Source organism: Eurosta solidaginis, chromosome 3 (assembly GCF_040869045.1).
Source record: "Eurosta solidaginis isolate ZX-2024a chromosome 3, ASM4086904v1, whole genome shotgun sequence".
Classification (NCBI taxonomy): Eukaryota; Metazoa; Arthropoda; class Insecta; order Diptera; family Tephritidae; genus Eurosta; species Eurosta solidaginis.
In genome coordinates this window covers 35,269,301-35,287,916 of record NC_090321.1, presented here as the reverse complement: position 1 = coordinate 35,287,916, position 18,616 = coordinate 35,269,301, and the positions used below count along the sequence as shown (strand labels likewise).

Genomic DNA, 18,616 nt, shown 5'->3' with positions numbered 1-18,616 from the left:
TGAGCGAGCAACGATTAAAGATAAGCTAAATTTTAGAGAAGTTTGTGTTGAGAACACGGTTGCCACACCATGTTTTCATTTGGCACCAAATTAATGAAAAAAAGGACCAAATCTAAAAGAAATGCACCAAATTTTTATATTCTTTAATTGGTAATTCACAAATGGCTTGGATTCGTTGCAAAATCTTTAATTTCAAGTTGTGGTAAATATCACCTAATGTCCCAAACACATTCATTTTAACAAAAAATCGTATTATTTGTTTTAACGAAAAACCTTAGAGGAAAACCCTTGCCACAAGCCAAACTAGTTCTGTTTTATTGACATAAAAAATGTTATTTTTAAAATAAATTTCTCCAGAGCTCGGTTGTATCAATTTATCATAAATTCAGTCCTAAAAGTTAAAAAAAAGGTTTCCAATAGCTGGGTGTTCCAATTTATTTTTTTAAATTTAATTCTTTACCCTTCCGTTTACCAATGCACCCTCGCGCTTCAGTTTTCCCATATATGGCCTAGATTCAGTAAGTGCGAGTTTTGAAATGTACACTTTTTTTACCCTTATATTAAGTCGCTTTCATGTTTGTCCCCTCATTTCCATACGAATTTTTGACCCACGGAAAAGTCTTTTTCGGTAACTTCCCGTTGAGCTAGAGACTTGATACTTAGAACATAGTTCAGAACTGAGAGACATTACAATGCAAGTCAAAAAAAATCCGCTAGGTGGCGCACAGATCGAGATATACAGAAAATTAATTTTAAAATGGAAATTTTGCGATCGACTTTTAACTAACTTCTCGGTAATCCAGAGACTTGAAACTTAGCACATAGTTTGCGAGTCGATGGCACTACAATTCGCGGAAAACAAAATGCCGACAGGTGGCAGGCGAATCGAGATAAACGAAAATCTCTGAAAATCCCTGAAAAATGCAGGGAATCTTGCAATCGATTTTTGAGTAATTTCCCGGGGAGCTGGAGATATGAAACTTGAGCCGTAAGTCAGAACCCGGTGACAATGCAATGTTTTATCAAAAAAATTCCGCTAGGCGGCGCATGGACGAAGATATTAGGAAAATTAATTTTAATTTGGGAATATTTCAATCCATTTTTAACTAACTTCCCGTTTACCTAGAGACTTGTAACTTAGCACATGGTACGAGACCCGGTGACAATACAATTTATAGAAAACAAAGTTCCGCTAGGTGGCGTGCTAATTGAAATAACTACAAATCCCTGAAAAACGAGGGGAATCTTGCAATCGATTTTTGAGTAACTTTCCGGTGAGCTAGAGACTTGAAATTTGGGCCGTGGGTCAGAACCCGGTGACAATGCAACATTTGATCAAAAAAATGCAGCGAGGTGGCGCACGGATCGAGATATTAGGAAAATTAATTTTAATTTGGGAATCTCAATCCATTTTTAACTAACTTCCCGGTTACTTAGAGACTTGTAACTTAGCACATAGTTCGAGACCCGGTGACGATACAGTTTAAGAAAACCAAATTCCGTTAGGTGGCGCGCTAAGTGAGATAACTACAAATCCTTGAAAAACGAGGGGTATCTTGCAATCGATTTTTGAGTAACTTGCCGGTGAGCTAGAGACTTGAAACTTAGGCCGTGGGTCAGAACCCAGTGACAATGCAACATTTGATAAAAAAATCCGCTAGGTGGCACGCGGATCGAGATAGTAAGAAAACAAATTTTTATTTGGGAATCTTTCAATCCCTTTTTAACTAACTTCCCGGTTACCTAGAGACTTGAAACATGGCACTTAGATAGAGGCCTGGTGACAATACAACTTATAGAAAACAAAGTTCCGCTAGGTGGCGCGGTAGTCAAGATCTGCAAATCCTTTAAAAACGAGGGGAATTTTGCGATCTATTGCTATTGTTAAAGTTTTTTAGTCAAAATTCAACAAGACTATGTCTGTATTAAAGGAAAAATTGCCTTATATTTTTTGGTCCATTTATATAAAGGTAGTCCTTAAAATTTTTTTATCATCTCTTTATTTCCATATAATTTGTGTTCGAGGAAAATGTTCATTTCTCACATATATTGAATCTAGCCACAGTCCTCAGATTAACCACTGAGAAGTCTTAAAAATGTCAACTGTGTAGTATTTGAATTTTGATCACATCTAGGTACGAACATAATTTGGCACAAAGAGTTTATATCAGATCTACGTTGAGCATTTGTAAAGTTATCGCTTTCAATTTACTTCCAATAAAAATATTACTTTGTTTAAAATGCTTAGTATTCTAAATTATGTACACTGAAATTTTTTAAATATCCAATATTTGGATATAATCATTGTACCTAAAATTACTCAAAAATTTCCGTGATATTAATGGTATTATATCGACAAACTTTTTCTGATTGAACTCTTTAGCGCAGGCCGGAAATATATATAACCTTTTCAATGCAGTGACTAATATTGAATATGGGAGGTGTATAGCAGAAACGCCATTAACTTCCAGACGCAAAGATAGAAAATATAGCCGTATCGCAGTGTGAGGCGTGCGCAAGAAAATACTTTCTACAATAGTCTTGGAATTCCTTAAACTCATTCATTTGAGAAAAATGTAAATATCGACATCCCAAACGAGAAGAAACGCTTTGAAAATTTTTACACAGGATTTCTTTGTACAAATTTTGTAAGGGTCACTTTTTGCCATGTGGATATATTGTTTCACAAACTCTCAATACCTATCGCAATACTTTCCCTATATAAAATAAATTAGTTTCATGCTTTGATTTAGTTTTCAATTTAAGAATAGCTTCATCAGTGGCAAACTCAGACAAATTTCTTGGAGGTGCACGTGCATTAACTTTTTTTAAGCTCAAGAAGTGACAAAAATCTATCACGAAAAGTGTTTGATAACCCATCGATATATTTAGCCACCAAAACAAGATTTTCTGATTGGCCGCTTGTTTCATCAACAATTAATGAAAATTGGTTTGCTTCAAGATCCAACATTTTTCTAAACTATCTGCTAGGTGAATTGCCATTGTTCTGCTACATTTCAATAACAGCAGTTTTTTCGTAAGAAATCCATTGAGATAAATTGAAAATTATATGAGGGCTAATGAAGGTGAGGAAAATTTTGTGTGCAGTGTTGAACATTTTTACTTCAGTGAAAGAAAACAAAAGTACCAACATCTTGATTGCAGCCTAAAAAGGACCAAAATTGAAAAAAAAAAAAAAATGGACCAGCGGACCAAATAGGGTTGGAAAGGACTATTTTTGGTCCAAATGGACCAAAGTGGCAACCGTGATTGAGAATGAATAATTTTATGAGCGTCAGCCATACATAGAGTGTTGCTGAGAGCTGAGCGCATAAGAATTGGAGGTTTTGGCATAAAATGCGCATGTCACGAACAAATCGGTGGCATATTTTCGGGCTTACTTGCTACGCTTAGGGTGTTCACGAGAAGATATACTATATGATTAGGAATAGATATATGTTTATGTTTATATGTATTTATATGTTTATATTGCCTCAGCTGACTAATTTTTGTTTGCATTATCCTTAGCTACGCAAATGTAAGTGAGGATTGGGAAATGTTCCATGGTTGTGTTTCTGTAAAGTGCTACCAACTTTACAAATAGGTTACCCTTATGAAAAGTTTTAGGCAATTCACAAGGTCTCCTGTTCGCCGCATATGGTATGCTTCAATAAAAAGAGCAGGAATGCTGGAATACTTAATATATCGCCTTATGTTCTGCAAACCTTTCGTTCTATTTTAGAAACCTGTATGCTTATCTTACAGGCCACTCAACTAAAATAGCGCTTCATGGGTTGATCTACAAAGTGATATGATCGAGTAAGCTTGGGTACAAACTCGACACTGTGCGAACGATTTGATTTGATGAAGGCAAGTTTTCTTTATTTTTTACATTTACTATCTAACATCTCACATTTCCTATCTGACCTCCTAACCCAAAGGAAAATCCGTCAGTAGGTTGAACTGTGACAGCTGGGGATATCAAACACGGACTCGTACGTTTCTACGAGTAAGAGCCATGTATCTTGATCGTTCTTTTTATGTTTAAACAGGTGAAGTTAATCAAACTCAATACATTAGGTTAAGTTTTGTGAGGGTTGAACTTGTCCACCCTGGGGTTGAAGTCGCCAAGAACGACTTTTTATATGATGGCGGGAGAAGCAGTCGTTTGAGCGTTTGAGCGTAGAGTGCGTTCTTATTCCCATCGCCCATTTCTGTAGCCGATGAATGGGCGTATATGAATGAGATATTAAACAATTTTTCCTTTATATGGACACTGGTGAGATTTTCGTCCACATGCGTGACTGTACTTTGCAAAGGCGTCTCTGCCCCACCGAACCCCACACAGTAACGGCTCCAGTATATATCGTCTGTGTTTATGGTCTCATTTTAGTGTTTCTTATCTTGGATGGGGTTGATGTCTGAACTTGCCTTCACAAGGACATTAAATAGCAGGGCAGAATTACCACTGGCAAGCTATTAAATCGTAGGCCTATGTTCGTCATAAAAAAGTGGTGTTTCGCTATACTAGGTTTTTTCTGTTTCTTTAACTTCCCAATTCCAGCGCACAACCCAAATTGCAGTGAGCCATTTTACGTTAGCGTATGTCTAGCGAGCCCCTTGATTAAGGACCGCAACACATGGCGGTAAGACTCTGACTGCGGAGTCCCCCAGCTAGATTTTCGGCTTTTGATGCTAGGTCTTCCTCAAACGAATAATCAGCGGAATACCTCGACGATAGCCTCTAAAATTGTTCTGGCTAGGGCACAATAGACCAATGGCCGGAGTGCGATCTTCAATTAATTATCTATCTTATCTATGCCGATGAAATTCTATCCGATGGCTATGGAAAGAAAGCCTTCGCGACACTAGTCATGGGGTAATATTTGTTTTTACGAGAGTATACGCGACGTGAAGCAAGAAGTCAAATCAATATCTGTAGAGTTTATACTACAAATAGAACTTTTCCCCTATGATAGCAATGGGCTAAGAGACCTCAATTATGGGTTTATCTGAATTTCGTGTATACAAATTTCTCGAGAGAGCAGCCGCCTAGTAGCGTGCTCCGCCTACCACACAAAATCTCTTGGGTTCAAGTCCCGAGCAAAGCACGTCCAAAATTTAGAAAACAGGTTTTCAATTATAAAATAGTTTTTAATTTTGGAAAAAGCTATTTCAATTGGAATAAAAATTTTCTAAGCGGGGTCGCCCCTCGGCAGAGGTTTGGCAAACACTCCGAAAATGCTATGAAGGTCTTTTCAGTGAAAATTTAACTGCATTGCAACTGCCGTTCGGAGGTGGCATTAAACGTGTGGGTGCCGTTCAGCCTATTTGTAAGTAAAACCTAAATGAAGCACGTCGCACATTGGATGAGCAGATCAGCCTAAATCGCGTCAAGCTTATATTTTTTGCTTGAATCTCTCGAGATAAAAATGCACACTCCCAAGCCATGTAAGGACCGTGATTATACAACATACAGGAGCTACCACTGCAAGCATCTATAATTATATCATTGCTAAAAAAATCTTTAGCCCACATATATTTCAAAGTCTCAGACAAATAAATCATGTCAACTAAAAAGTGTTGTTTTAAGTGAAGCCCCGTAAAACATCTGGCAAATGTATCGTAATGTGTAAAAACTATGCGTCTGCATAATTTTGGTTTTTGGTTGCCATACTTAACTTCTATTGGACGACTGCCAAATATATCACACACACACTCACACCCACAGACATTGCGCAAGTAGAGTGTAGCATACATTCGCGACCGTCTGCTACTCTCACAATTCTTACGCTCTGATTTCCTTGCATGACACCCTCTCAGGTAAATTGCTATGCTCTTTCGTCCGGGCTCATACCTTCCCGTTAACTTATCTTTCTAACATAATACCTTTTAACCACAGTTTAGTTATTCCTATTATATTTCTATTATTTTTTTTGATTTTGTTCGTATTTTTTTGAGCTCTCTGTACATCCTTTACCGTACTTCCCCCATGTGTGCTATTAATGTAGTTGTTGTTTGCGATATGCACTTTTTATGTGCATTCAGTTTTATGGAGCAATGTTGACTTGTATCTCGAACTCATTCATCTCGTCGCTCCATGATATGATGTGTTGTAAACGAAAGGACACACTGCCCTCCCTACACCGTCCTTCATTTTTCTAGCGCCCCTTTTGATATCCTGGGGACTTTATTGTAGTACCCGTTGTTGGTGTTGTCGCCCCCTACTGCTGCCTGCGTTGTAAGCAAAATAGCTATGCGAAGAAAAAATAAGATGAAGAACAGTCGCTCACAGTTTAAATGGGAACGACAAATTATATTTTATTAAATTTAGTGATATTATTCTAAAAATATTTTGTCTTTAGGTTGGAAGTGTCGTGATGATAAGCTTAAATATAGATGATAGTCGTTCACACAGTTAGCCTTGTGATCTGTAAACCATTTTATATAATTACATAATTAAAGTCCAGGAAATTTTTATACATTTTGTCCTTGCGTTGGTACAGTCATTATTGAAGCCGTTTGCCCTGCTACCTGTAAGACAATTTTTATGTAATTATTCATTTATAACAAGTCGCGCCAGCTATCCCTGTTTTGCGATAAATTACGCCAATTGAGAGCACCAAGGGAGGTCAAGTCAACACAACACAGTCCTCTGCTTCCAAACTGCGTTGTCGACTGAAATTCTTTCTTAACCGGAGCGTCTTCGTTCATTAGCATAATATGACATACGCAGCGCAGCCTTTGGGTTACTTCCTGCACTATCTTCATATCTGCATAAAGCTCATACATCTCAACATTATACTTCCTTCGAAATTCACCGTCGGCATTGCGGAGAGTGCCACAAATCTTCGCGGGAGCTTTTCTCTCAAACACTGCAAGAGCTATCTCGTCTTCTCTCGACACCATTCATGATTCCAAGCTATACATCAGAAGAGATATGATGAGCGACTTGTAGAGCGTGATTTTTGTTCGTCGAGAGAGAACTTTACTTTTCAGTTCAAAAGAGCACTTGTTGGCAAGAGCTATTCTCCGTTTGATTTCTAAGATAACATTGTTAGACGAATTAATATCCGCCAACAACAACGTGGCTGCCAAGGCTTGAATGTGCTGATTCTTGCTTGGATGAAAGCATGTACTGTCCTCATTTACCAACTCGGCGCCTCCGCGTTTGAACAGGTCGCTGGGTATTCCGTCATTACCTGACGCCTTAAGATTTTTTACTCGAATATTGCCATTCTCTCTGCGTCATAGTCGGGTGCCGGAACGTGGTTTCTATCGTCGCCGATTTGGGTATCGGGTTCGTCTTCTCCTTCACTCGCTTGCAATCATTTATTTACTCGTCCACAAATTTAACTATTAATCAGACTAAATATGTTTACGAATTTACTGTACAGAAGTTAACAGAGCGAACGAAATTCATACTACGGAATATATATATTATAAAACAAGTGGACGGTATGGACTGATGATGCCAAGCAACGGGAATTGATTATTAATGCTGTCAGAAACGGCCTTTTTACCATCCCTCTAGCACGTTCTAATAAAAATAATACACCTACCATATTTCTACGACTCTGCAACGTAGGAAGCTGAATAAGTTTGAATCGGTAGAAGTAGGGAGGAAGAATCCCTAAGCGATGTCACAGTAAATCCCTTAGCGCTAAAAGCCGAAATTGCTTTTCAAACGATTCTAATTTGCCGCGTGGGTTCCAGGTTATCGAAGCATACTCCAATATTGCCCTCCCAAATATATAAAGACAGTTTTAGTAATATATGGATCATTTAATTCTTCGTTTGACGAACGCCAAAGTACCTTTGCTCTTCATGCAACAATCTATGCGCAATTTAAAGTGGAGTTTAGGGTCCATCGTAACTCCCAGGTCTACGAAGCTGATGCCTTGCTTCATAGTATAATCATCAATCACCTACTCCTGGATTTGGTAGCATTTCCTTGCGAAGCACATTAAGTTACACTTCGACAGGTTTAGTGACATTACATTTACGTTGCACCATTCAACCACGCTATTCAGATCCGGTTGAAGACTTGATCTATGCGCTGGTGAACGGATAGGAATAACAAGTATGACATTATCAGCGTACATTAGCGCCTTGTAGTACTTCAAAAGATTTGGAAGGTCATTAATAAAGAGCAGAAACAACACTGGACCGAGGTAACTGCTCTGAGGAACACCAGGAGTAACATCGATAGATTCCGAAAGCTTAACTTAAATCTGTATAAATGACATCGATTCCCCTGTTATTCTTAAATACGTTCAGTACATGAGATGTGAACTGTAGCAAATTAGTTACGGAAGATTTACCCAGGCAAAATCCATGTTGAGACAGGACAACGGGTTAGGATACTCTATAAGCTAGTTGGCTCTTGGGATAATCGATTCAAAGAGGATAGGATCTGTTTCTTTTTTTGTAAAGTGGTATTATAAATGACCTTCCACTTCCTAGGAAATATACCTTTTTTATGAATGCATTAAAAATACATGTAGGAGGTTTACACAGAAACTCAGCGCACGTTTTCAGCACAATAGATGGAATTTTATCAGGTCCGCTAGAATAGCAAATTTTCAGGCTCTTCATTCAAATGAATATACGGAATTACTGTTGAATTAAGCGAGGACAGTCTGAATGGATAGTCCAACGGTGGGGAGTCGGAGACGATTGGGTAAGTAGATTTAAAGAAAGTGGCAACCATTTCGGAAGTTGAATCGTCCTCATTAACACTGAGACTAGCCGGACCCGTGCGCATCTTGCGCAAAAAAATACAAAAGTCTCACATCAAATATCAACAGAAATCAGCTAGTCTATCAATCAATCATCTATCAATAAAAACTTGCATGCGCTTGCGCTGCCATCTGGCGAATGTTAGCAACTGCCGGTAATGCAGTGTTAGTTCTAATCAAATATTCACAATAGTGCCATAGCACAAATAGATTTATTTGTATGCTCACAGTCGTTTATTTTTAACAAATTATTTTAATAAAATATAGCTAAACAAAAGCACTACGACCAATCGGTTCTATATACCGGAGCGACTTGGGATTTTTCCCGACCAAGGGCTGTCATTTCAGTGTAACCCCATTTAATTTGTTGCGTCCTTGGTCGCATCCATTGGATGGGGCGAAGCACTGCTACAACAACAACAACAACAACTACGACCAATAATGCCCAAAGCTCGTTAATAGCACGAATATCCATCTTTACAAACAAAACTTTATTTATTGATTTGAATTCCAAATAACAGAGAAAAAGGGGCCTGCACATAAAAACAGCAATTAGAAATAATATATAAGATCTTCTAACTTTATGACGGTTGGAAACCCTTTGTTTTTTTTCGAGTTGGCCAGGGAATAAAAAGACTTTGGATTAGAAGAAATTAAGAACTCTGGGACCCCCTTCCTGATAAGTTGTTAAATATGTTGTCTTTAAGCTGACACTGTCGTTGTTGTAAGCTAACTGTATTGAAAATTCCATGAAATTGGCCCTGCCGTTTTATGCTTGCATCATCCCATTTGCGTACTGAACTAAGCTCTTACTTTCCGTCCAATGTCTTGACTGACTAACTGTTACAATTGTGAGCGCTTTATTATTGCATGAATGGCAAAAGATGATTGCTTTGCTCTGGGTTGATTGCACCTGCCACCTACATTTGTTTGAATGGACTTGTTGTGGTTTGAATGTGCTTGTATGGGGTGTGTCGCATATAGTTGGCTTGAGTGACGGATTGATGATGTTTGTTTATTTGTTGGTTGATTGTTTCGCGCTGCTGCCACTTGGCTCTGACTGACTGACATTGAATAATTCAATGTTCTTTCACTTACTGCGCTATGTTTTTGTTTGCTGATTTGCATTTTTTTGTTTTCTCCTTTTTGTTGGTGGTTACATGTCCTTACACACACACACACATCATTTTACATTTTGAAGAGAGCAACTCTCACACGCAAACTCGTCAAAGTACTGGGTGGTTGGATGAAAATATCCCAATTTTTTTGTTGTAATTAATAACAGTCGCATTCGCGATGCTGTCACGACTACTGTTTTTAATATTGCTGTTGTTGTTTCTTTTTCCTATACTCCGCGCTAAAGTGAGTCTTCGAAAAATAATCTTCGACATTCCCTATTGAATCGGCGCACATTCGTGTACGGGTTCCAGCTGAAAATGGACGTTTCGTGAGCGCTTTGGTGCAAAATATGCGTTACCGAGACTGACTATATGTTTTTTTTTGTTTGAGTGTCTAAATAAGGTATACATTTAAGTGCTGTGTTTAAGAAAACATTTACAGAAAATGAAAATTGTGAAGTGGCACTTTAATAAAAAGTTGAAACTGGTAGGCTGAGTGAAAGTATTGCATAAAAAATGCAGGATCAATCGTTTTCTTGCACGAAACTGTGTTTTACCTAAACTGATTGCATACATTTAGGCGTTTTGCCAAGAAAAATTAATTTTCTTCATTATATGCTGTTTGAAAAACTGCTTTGCAACGCTGAATAGCACGCATAAAAAGTTTTATGCAAGAAGAAAAAAAATATAAATAAATGAAGTCAGTAAAAATTGAGCGAAGTCAGAAATGCATTGCATACTTTACGGTTGTATGCTGTTTTTTGGTTCTGTAAGCTGTGCTTACATTTTGCATATATGCATGATATAAGTGTATGTGTTAGATTGTAAGTACAGAAGTAAACGCGAATTTGGGTGTGTATATGTTTGTCTGGCGATATCCGGGCGGCTTTCGTTTCGTTACATTTTCATGCTAATCGATGTCGGTTTTGCATAAGCGCTTTCGAGGAACTAGCAAAAAGAACATAAGCGGTCTGATTTGCCTCGAGTAATTAAATTGCAAACGAGCTACACAAATTTGAGTTTGCATAAAAGTGAAGTGAAGTTTAATAAAGTGAGTGGATGAAAAATAAAAAATAATATATATATATATATATATATATATATATATATATATATATATATATATATATATATATATTATATATATATGTATATATTAGGGCGGGTCGATTTAAAAATCGCTCATTACTCTGTGAAAATCGTATTCTAGGGATCAAAATAAGAAACTTTGCCGAAGGAACCATACCTCTAAAACGAATTCTGATGTCCCCCCCCCCCCCCCCTCTGGGTCGAATTTTTGGGTAGATGCAATTTCAATTCTACCTGCTGTGTCTTGTGGTGGCTTAAAAAAACAACACGAGCAATTTTACGATCTGCAATTGTGTCTCAGTGATACCTTCATTTTTTAAAACGGTTGAATAAAAAACCCACACAACTATGTTTACGACATGCAAAAGCATCACAGTGATGCCTTGGTTTTAAAAGGGGGTTGTAAAAACGCTAATTTCTAATAATTTTTTTTAATTTCTTTTCTATTACTAAATTAAATTAATTTTTTTATTTACATATGTTCTGACTAAATAAATTTCTAAAGAGAAAAATAAACTCCAAAAAGAAAAAACATAGGCATTTCAAAGTGGGATTTTTCAAAATTTGCCCCTACGACCCAAAGGGGGGGACATCAGAATTCGTTTTAGAGGTATGGTTCCTTCGGCAAAGTTTCTTATTTTGATCCCTAGAATATGATTTTCACAGAGCAATGGGCGATTTTTTTGCCTCCCCACAAATCGACCCGGCCTAGTATATATCTAGAAAAAAGTTAAAATAACATTAAAAAAATTAAGAAAAAAATTTACTAAAGAATAAACAAAGTGATTGGATGAAACAAAAAAATATATAAAAATATATACATATACAAACAAGAAAATAGTAAATATTTGAAAAATGGATATAAAAATAAAAACGTCCGAAAACATGACTGAATACGAAAAATTTAAAAATTTGGAATTATATTAAAAAAAAAATTCAGCAAAATTATTAGATTTACAAAAAAAAAAAAAAAAAAAAAAAATCCAAAAAATATTTAAAAACAAAAAGGAGATGTGTGCAAATAAATACCTACAACCATTTTTAAATATAAAAAAACTACAAAAAAACGTTTTTATTATATAATAAAAAAAATTTTTTTTATTTTTATAAGATTTTGATTTTTGAATTTCTCTAATATTGATAGCAAACAAGATATTGATTTTACTTAAGGCACACAAATATAGTTCTAAAACTTTCCTTCTCTTATTGTTCAGGCCCCCCAAGACTACAGATACAGAACACGAAGCAAAATAAATAAAAAAAGCTAGAAAAAAATTAAAAAATAATAATAAAATGAATTATTGTACATAGCTTCTTGAAAATTTTTTATAAAAATGAAATGAAAATAAAAAAAAATTTATTAAAAAGTAATATTAAAAATAATAGAAAAAGTAAAAAATTTTTTTTATTTTAATTGAAAAAATAAAAAAACTAAAAAATTAAAAAAAAAATAGAAAAATAACTAAAACCAAAAGTTAGAAAACTAATTTAAAAAAATGTTTGAGAAAATTTTGATTCTACATAAGATATTCAGATATACATATATATTTTTGAAACCTTCTCTTACTTGATCAAATAAAATTAAATAATTGTACAAAAGTTGTTGAAACAAAGTTTATGATAACGAAATGAAAATAAAAAATAACTAAAGTCAAAAACAATATAAAAAATATCTATATAAGTAGAAAATAAAAAAAAATAATTAGGAATTAAAAAAAAAAAACGAAAAGTAGTAAATAAAAATAAATATTTGTGAATTAGTTGAAAAGTATTGAATGGAAACGAATTGGAAATAAACAAGTTTAGAAAGTTAAAAAAAATTAACGAAACTTAAAAAACTAAAAGAAGAATATCAAAAAAATTTAAAAAAAGTCGAACAGAAAGAAAAAGTTCAAAAATAAAAGAAAAATGAAAAAAGAAAAAGAAAAAATATGAAAAATATAATAAAACAATAATAATAATAAAAAATAAAAATAATGTATAAAAAAAAAACTAAAGAAATAATAAAATACAACAAAAATTAAGAAAAAATATTTTCAAGAAACCTATTCCTTAAATGTTTTGCTTACTTTAAGTAATGCTGGAATCAATTATTTTTAATTTTTCTTATGCAATTTTTTGATGTACTATAAAAAATAAAGTCTTACCGTTCCAATTTAGATATTGTTTATAAATTGAATGAAAAGAGACAAGAAAAATAATAATAATAAAATAAAATTACAAAACACTCTGAAAAGAAAGAAAATACAAAAATAAACAAGTAAGAACGGGATTGTCTTCGGCTGTGCCGAAGACTTCATATCTTTCATGAATGGGGCTGAACAATAATCTTATCCCATTCGTAATCTCCAAATAATGCACTGTATAAGATAAGAAATATATAGTGAACAGATATATATACCTAAACGATTTTAAGACAAATATAAAAAAATGGCAAAAAACCTCCTTATCTGAACGATCGGTTGTATGGGATATAAATTATATATAGCTTCGATCGAAATGATTTTTACAGGAAATCGTCTATGATATATTAGAATATATATCACCAAGTTTCACGTTTTTATATTGGAAATTAAGGGAGAAATCGCTAAAAATATTTCTATCTGAACGATCGGTTGTATGGGATATATATTATATATAGCTCCGATCGAAATGCTTTTTTCATGAAATCTTCTGTGATATATTAGAATAAATGTCACCAAGTTGAACGTTTTTATATTGGAAATTAAGGGAGAAATTGCCAAAAAACCTTATATCTGAACGATCGGTTGTATAGGATATATACTATATATAGCTCCGATCAAAGTAATTTTTTCAGAAAATCTTATATGATATATGCAAATATATATCACCGAGTTACACGTTTATACTTTCTAAATTAAGGGAGAAATGGCCAAAAATCTTTCTATCTCAACGATCGGTTGTATGGGATATAACTATATATAGCTCCGATCAAAGTGATTTTTTCAGGATATCTACTATGATATATAAGAATATATATCGCCGAGTTTCATGTTTATACTTTCTAAATTGCGGCAGGCATGACCAAAATCGTCTTATCTGAACGATCGGTTGTATGGGAGATATACTATATATAGCTCCTATCAAAGTAATTTTTTCAGGATATCTACTATGATATATAAGAATATATATCGTCGAGTTTCATGTTTATACTTTCTAAATTGCGGCAGGAATGACCAAAATCGTCTTATCTGAACGATCGGTTGTATGGGAGATATATGTTATAGTGGTTCGATCCTACCGGATCCGACAAATGTCTAATATAATTCAAAACTACATCCTTGTGCCAAATTTCATTGAGATATCTCAAAATTTGAGGGACTAGTTTGCGTTCAAACAGACAGACGGGCGGACGGATAAACGGACATGGCTATATCAACTCAGTTCGTCGCCCTGATCAATTCGGTATACTTCTATATTTCTCAACGTTACAAACTTTGGACCAAAGTTAATATACCATTTCATGTTCATGAAAGGTATAAAAAATCGTTATCTAAGATAAAGTCACACACTTTTGAACACAACTATGCATCGGTCATCGTGTTGATACCTGGGATCGAGTCCCACGACTCGAAAAGCGTCTCTGGAAGGATCAGCCACTTGTAGCTTCATCTAATATCAATTAAAAATCAGCTTTATCTTATTAATTTACAGAAATCTCGAAAAAAATAAAAACAACTAAAGAAAAAAAAAAATTAAATAAAATATTATTAAAAAAAAATTAAGAAAAACATAAATTGAAAAAAAAATAATAATTAAAAACAACCAAAAAATACTATACATTTTTTTTTTAAACAAAACATTAAAAATAAAAACAAAACTAAAAAATTATTTCAAAAATTTATAAAAAAATTTAAGAAATTAAAAAACATATATATAAAAAAATTTAAAACAAAAATAAAAAATATAAAAAAGTCAAAAATAATAAAATAAAATTAAAATAATAATTAAAAAATTATAAAAAAATAAGACAATTATAAAACTGAAACAATTTTAAGAATTGAACAAAACAAAAAAAAAAAAGTAGTAAATAAAAAAGTAAAAATAAAATAAAAACAAATAAAAAATAAAAAAGTAGGAAATCATTTTTTTAACTAGGAGAAACTTAAAAATTTAGAAAAATTGTAAACAAACCTAAGAAATGCAAGTAATATGAACAAATGGTTTTCAATATATTGGAAAATACACGCAGGTAAATAAAAGCAAAAAATTATAAATAATATAGAAGAATCCGGGAATAAATAACAAAAAATATCCTTGCAATATTTTTTGCTGTTCCTAGGCCTCTAAGACCCCGGATGCGTTTTATAGAGCATGAAATGAAGGTTAAAAAACACATTTAAAAAAATCAGTATTTTGAAATAATATTCATACTACGGAGAAAAAGTAGCAAATCCTTTTTGAAATCCACTTTCTAATACTCCTTAGGACTCACAAGTTCTTAAATACTTCAAATATAGCGCATGCCATGTGTTACTTAAGCAAAATCTAGGGCGTTTTTACTTTGAAATCAACATAGCTACTTTACACTTCACATGTACTAAACTCAACATAGTCATACATACTTACATGTATTCTATTTAAACTGTGTGCACACTTACTCACCTTTTGCTTTTCAACTCCTCCCTCAAATAGCGCATTTGTGTCCGCCTGTAAAGGCGTTTAGGTATTGTCGACTGACCTCCGCCTTCTTTAGTTGTAATTTATCACCGAAGATGTCCTTGACTTTAGTTACTAGATATGAGTATGTATGTATGTGTTTGTACTCTTTGTTTTTGCTACAGCTGCAGACTTAGTAATTTATAAATATATATTTTTCTTTACTTTTATGCAATTGGCAGTTGCAGAAAGGTGTTTTGTTCTATTTATGAGAATATGGATTTTTTAAATTATTGCACTTATTTCATTGTGAGTAGTAAACTTTTTAGATAAAAGTAGTTCTGCGCTGTTGACGAGTTTGTTCTTTATAAGAAACATATCGCAACTTAAATCATTAGTTGTCACCACTTGAAATTACTTGACAGAGTTTATTTTAATGCTTTTTCCATAACATAAAAATAAAATTTTATAAAACAAAAATATTTCATACTTTTAGGCTAATTCGATGTTAGGGAAATCAGGTCCAACTTTCCTCTGTTTTGCGTTGAATAGCTATAATCTATGGCAATTGCATTATACCATCAGAGAGCTAAGCGTTGATAGGCATTCTCCAATTATAATGGCAGAAACGTCATCTAAATATGCCACCTGTATGGGCAGCTCTTCTTTAAATCGCTTAAGCAGCTTGTGTTAATAGCTGTGTTTTTTTTTTTGACATGTATATACATACACACTTAAACTTTATGCGGATTGCCAATTGCATAGCTTTATCTACGCTTATGAAATTGTTGCGCATAAAATTTTAGTACTAAGTGTGTGTCCCCGCAATTCTCCACTTTTTTACTATGTGTAATTGTCCATGAGTGTTTTTTTAGCCGCAGATGTAGATGTACATACATCCAAAAAACATGGCTAATGCATTTTAAAATTTTTCAATTTTATTACATTAATTTTTACAAAATTTACCGCACTCATTGGGTCTGTTGTCTGTCCCTTTATGTTTTAAGGATTTCTAATTAATTTATTTGAAATGTCATCATTCATTTTCGTTCTTTTAGACGTTCTTACTTTATTCTTTCACATTTTGTTCCATTTAAAAGGTATTAAATTTTTTTTCAATGTTCAACGAACCACATAACCTTTTTACCTTTTTTTGTGTGTGTTTATTTCACCTTGTTTCCAATTTAAAACTCAATAGTCGTGTCGTTTTAAGTAGATATGCTTGAATGTTCAGTTTAGTGTGCGCCTCTGCCGTGGTCCTAAATATGTTTACAACTTGTTTTCGTAGCTGCCATTTGGTAAATTTGAACTTAAGTTTGTCCTTTTTTATTGGAATATATCATTTAGCTTTTAACTAGTGAAATTAAAGCAAAAACATTGCTCTTCGTTGTCCTATGCGTTTTCGGGTTTCTTCGCACCATCTTCAGGGGTCATGGTTTTAAAAACAACTAATATCAAATACATATGTTTGTGCATATATAAGATATTATACTTTTGGGTGGCTGTAGTACAGAATAGGCCTTATTCTCGCTGTGAATACCCTATGAGAGAAGGCGATAAGTCCCTTCTAAACCCCCATCCACGATTTTTTCCCTGCTGTCTAGAATTATTCTTACATATATTGTACCATGTGTCTCATGCAGGAATACTACTCCTACCTCATGTCTAGTCTAATTCGGGACCTTATATTTCCTAGTGTATAGGACAAAAAACGTCTACGTGTAGGTGGTCATTCCGAAGTTACATGCCCAGGGATGTACATTTATTTGAATGCGCTCAATTCGTTGGTGAGCTAATTTTTGGTAGCAGAGTTGACTATAGCTCGTCTTGTGGATTGCACCTGTTCCAAAGTAATCTTCCTGCAACTTAACATGGAGCTAATTTATCGTATCAAGACTGGATGTGCTTCAATGAAATTAAGTTGAGCCAAATTCGACAGTTTAAAGACACGAGCCGAACCCGTGTGCATCTTGCGCAAGCAATATATAAGTCTCTTATCAAATATCAACAGAAATCAGCTGTCTATCAATCAATTAAAACTTACAGCTTGCGCTGCCATCTGGCGTATGACATCAACTGTCGGTAATGCAGTGCAAACATTCACAATAGTGCCATAGTACAAATAGATTCCTTTGTGTGCTCACAATCGTTTATTCTTAACAAATTATTTTAATAAAATATAGCTAAACAAAAGCACTACGACCAAAATTGCCCAAAGCTCGCTAATAGCCCGAATCTCCATCTTTACAACCAAAACTTTATTTATAGATTTGGATTCCAAATAAGAGCGAAAAAGGGAGCCGTACCTAAAAACAGCAATTAGAAATAATATATATTATGATTATTGAAGACTGCGGTAAAATATATTTGAATATATCTAAGGCGTACCCCTTCTTACAAGTTTTACCCTATACAGTACAGTGTTTACCGATTTACCAGTGGTGTCCACATACTGCTCAAGGGTTTTGAGCAGAAGCGATGCTACGCTAATGGGCCAGTAGTCTTTGTGATACAAATGACTAATCCTGCTTGTATTAGGTAGGAAGACGACGCGAGTCGCCTTCATAAATAGCTGCGCGTTATTTAGTTAAAGGGAATATACCAATTAGACTCAGCGACCTAGGTATATCTTCTGGTCCGTTACGCTTTTGCTGTATTTTTTTTTAATTTTGGTTCTTTTTCTTAACGAGCTTTGGCATGGAAAGAAATTTAGCGTGGCAACCTTCATTGTTGCTTTTTTATGTTGGTTATTTGCTGGTTTAAGGGTTTTTCGCCAGTTTTTGATCGCTGTATTGCTATATTGCTCTTATTTGCTTTTTTCTTCACATAAATAATGTACAAATCACTTTTTACTTTATGCACCAATACACTCACATAAAGTATATCCTATAGCAGCTTAGTCGTGTAGTGGTTTCGTCGTGGAATGTCGTTATGCCTTGCTTATCCTGTTTTCTCATTTAGCTTTTCATGCATTTTTTGTTGTTGCTTTTTTACCCATTTGAATTCGTATTAGCGTTTTAGCTTTTTTTTTTTGCTCCCAGAAGTCTC

General features: G+C 34.2%; 1 protein-coding gene across 4 annotated transcripts in view; it reads left to right on the top strand.

Moving 5' to 3' along the window:
• aPKC (protein kinase C iota type) overlaps positions 1-18,616 on the top strand; it is a 105,831-nt gene that overhangs the window by 37,193 nt on the left and 50,022 nt on the right. For 2 of the 4 annotated variants that reach the window (XM_067771392.1, XM_067771390.1), the window contains exon 1: positions 10,247-10,910. The exons of the other annotated variants lie outside the window; for them this stretch is intronic. The gene's annotated coding sequence lies outside the window, so the exon portion shown is untranslated. Of the gene's footprint in view, positions 1-10,246; positions 10,911-18,616 lie in introns of those variants that run through there. 4 annotated transcript variants of the gene reach the window in all.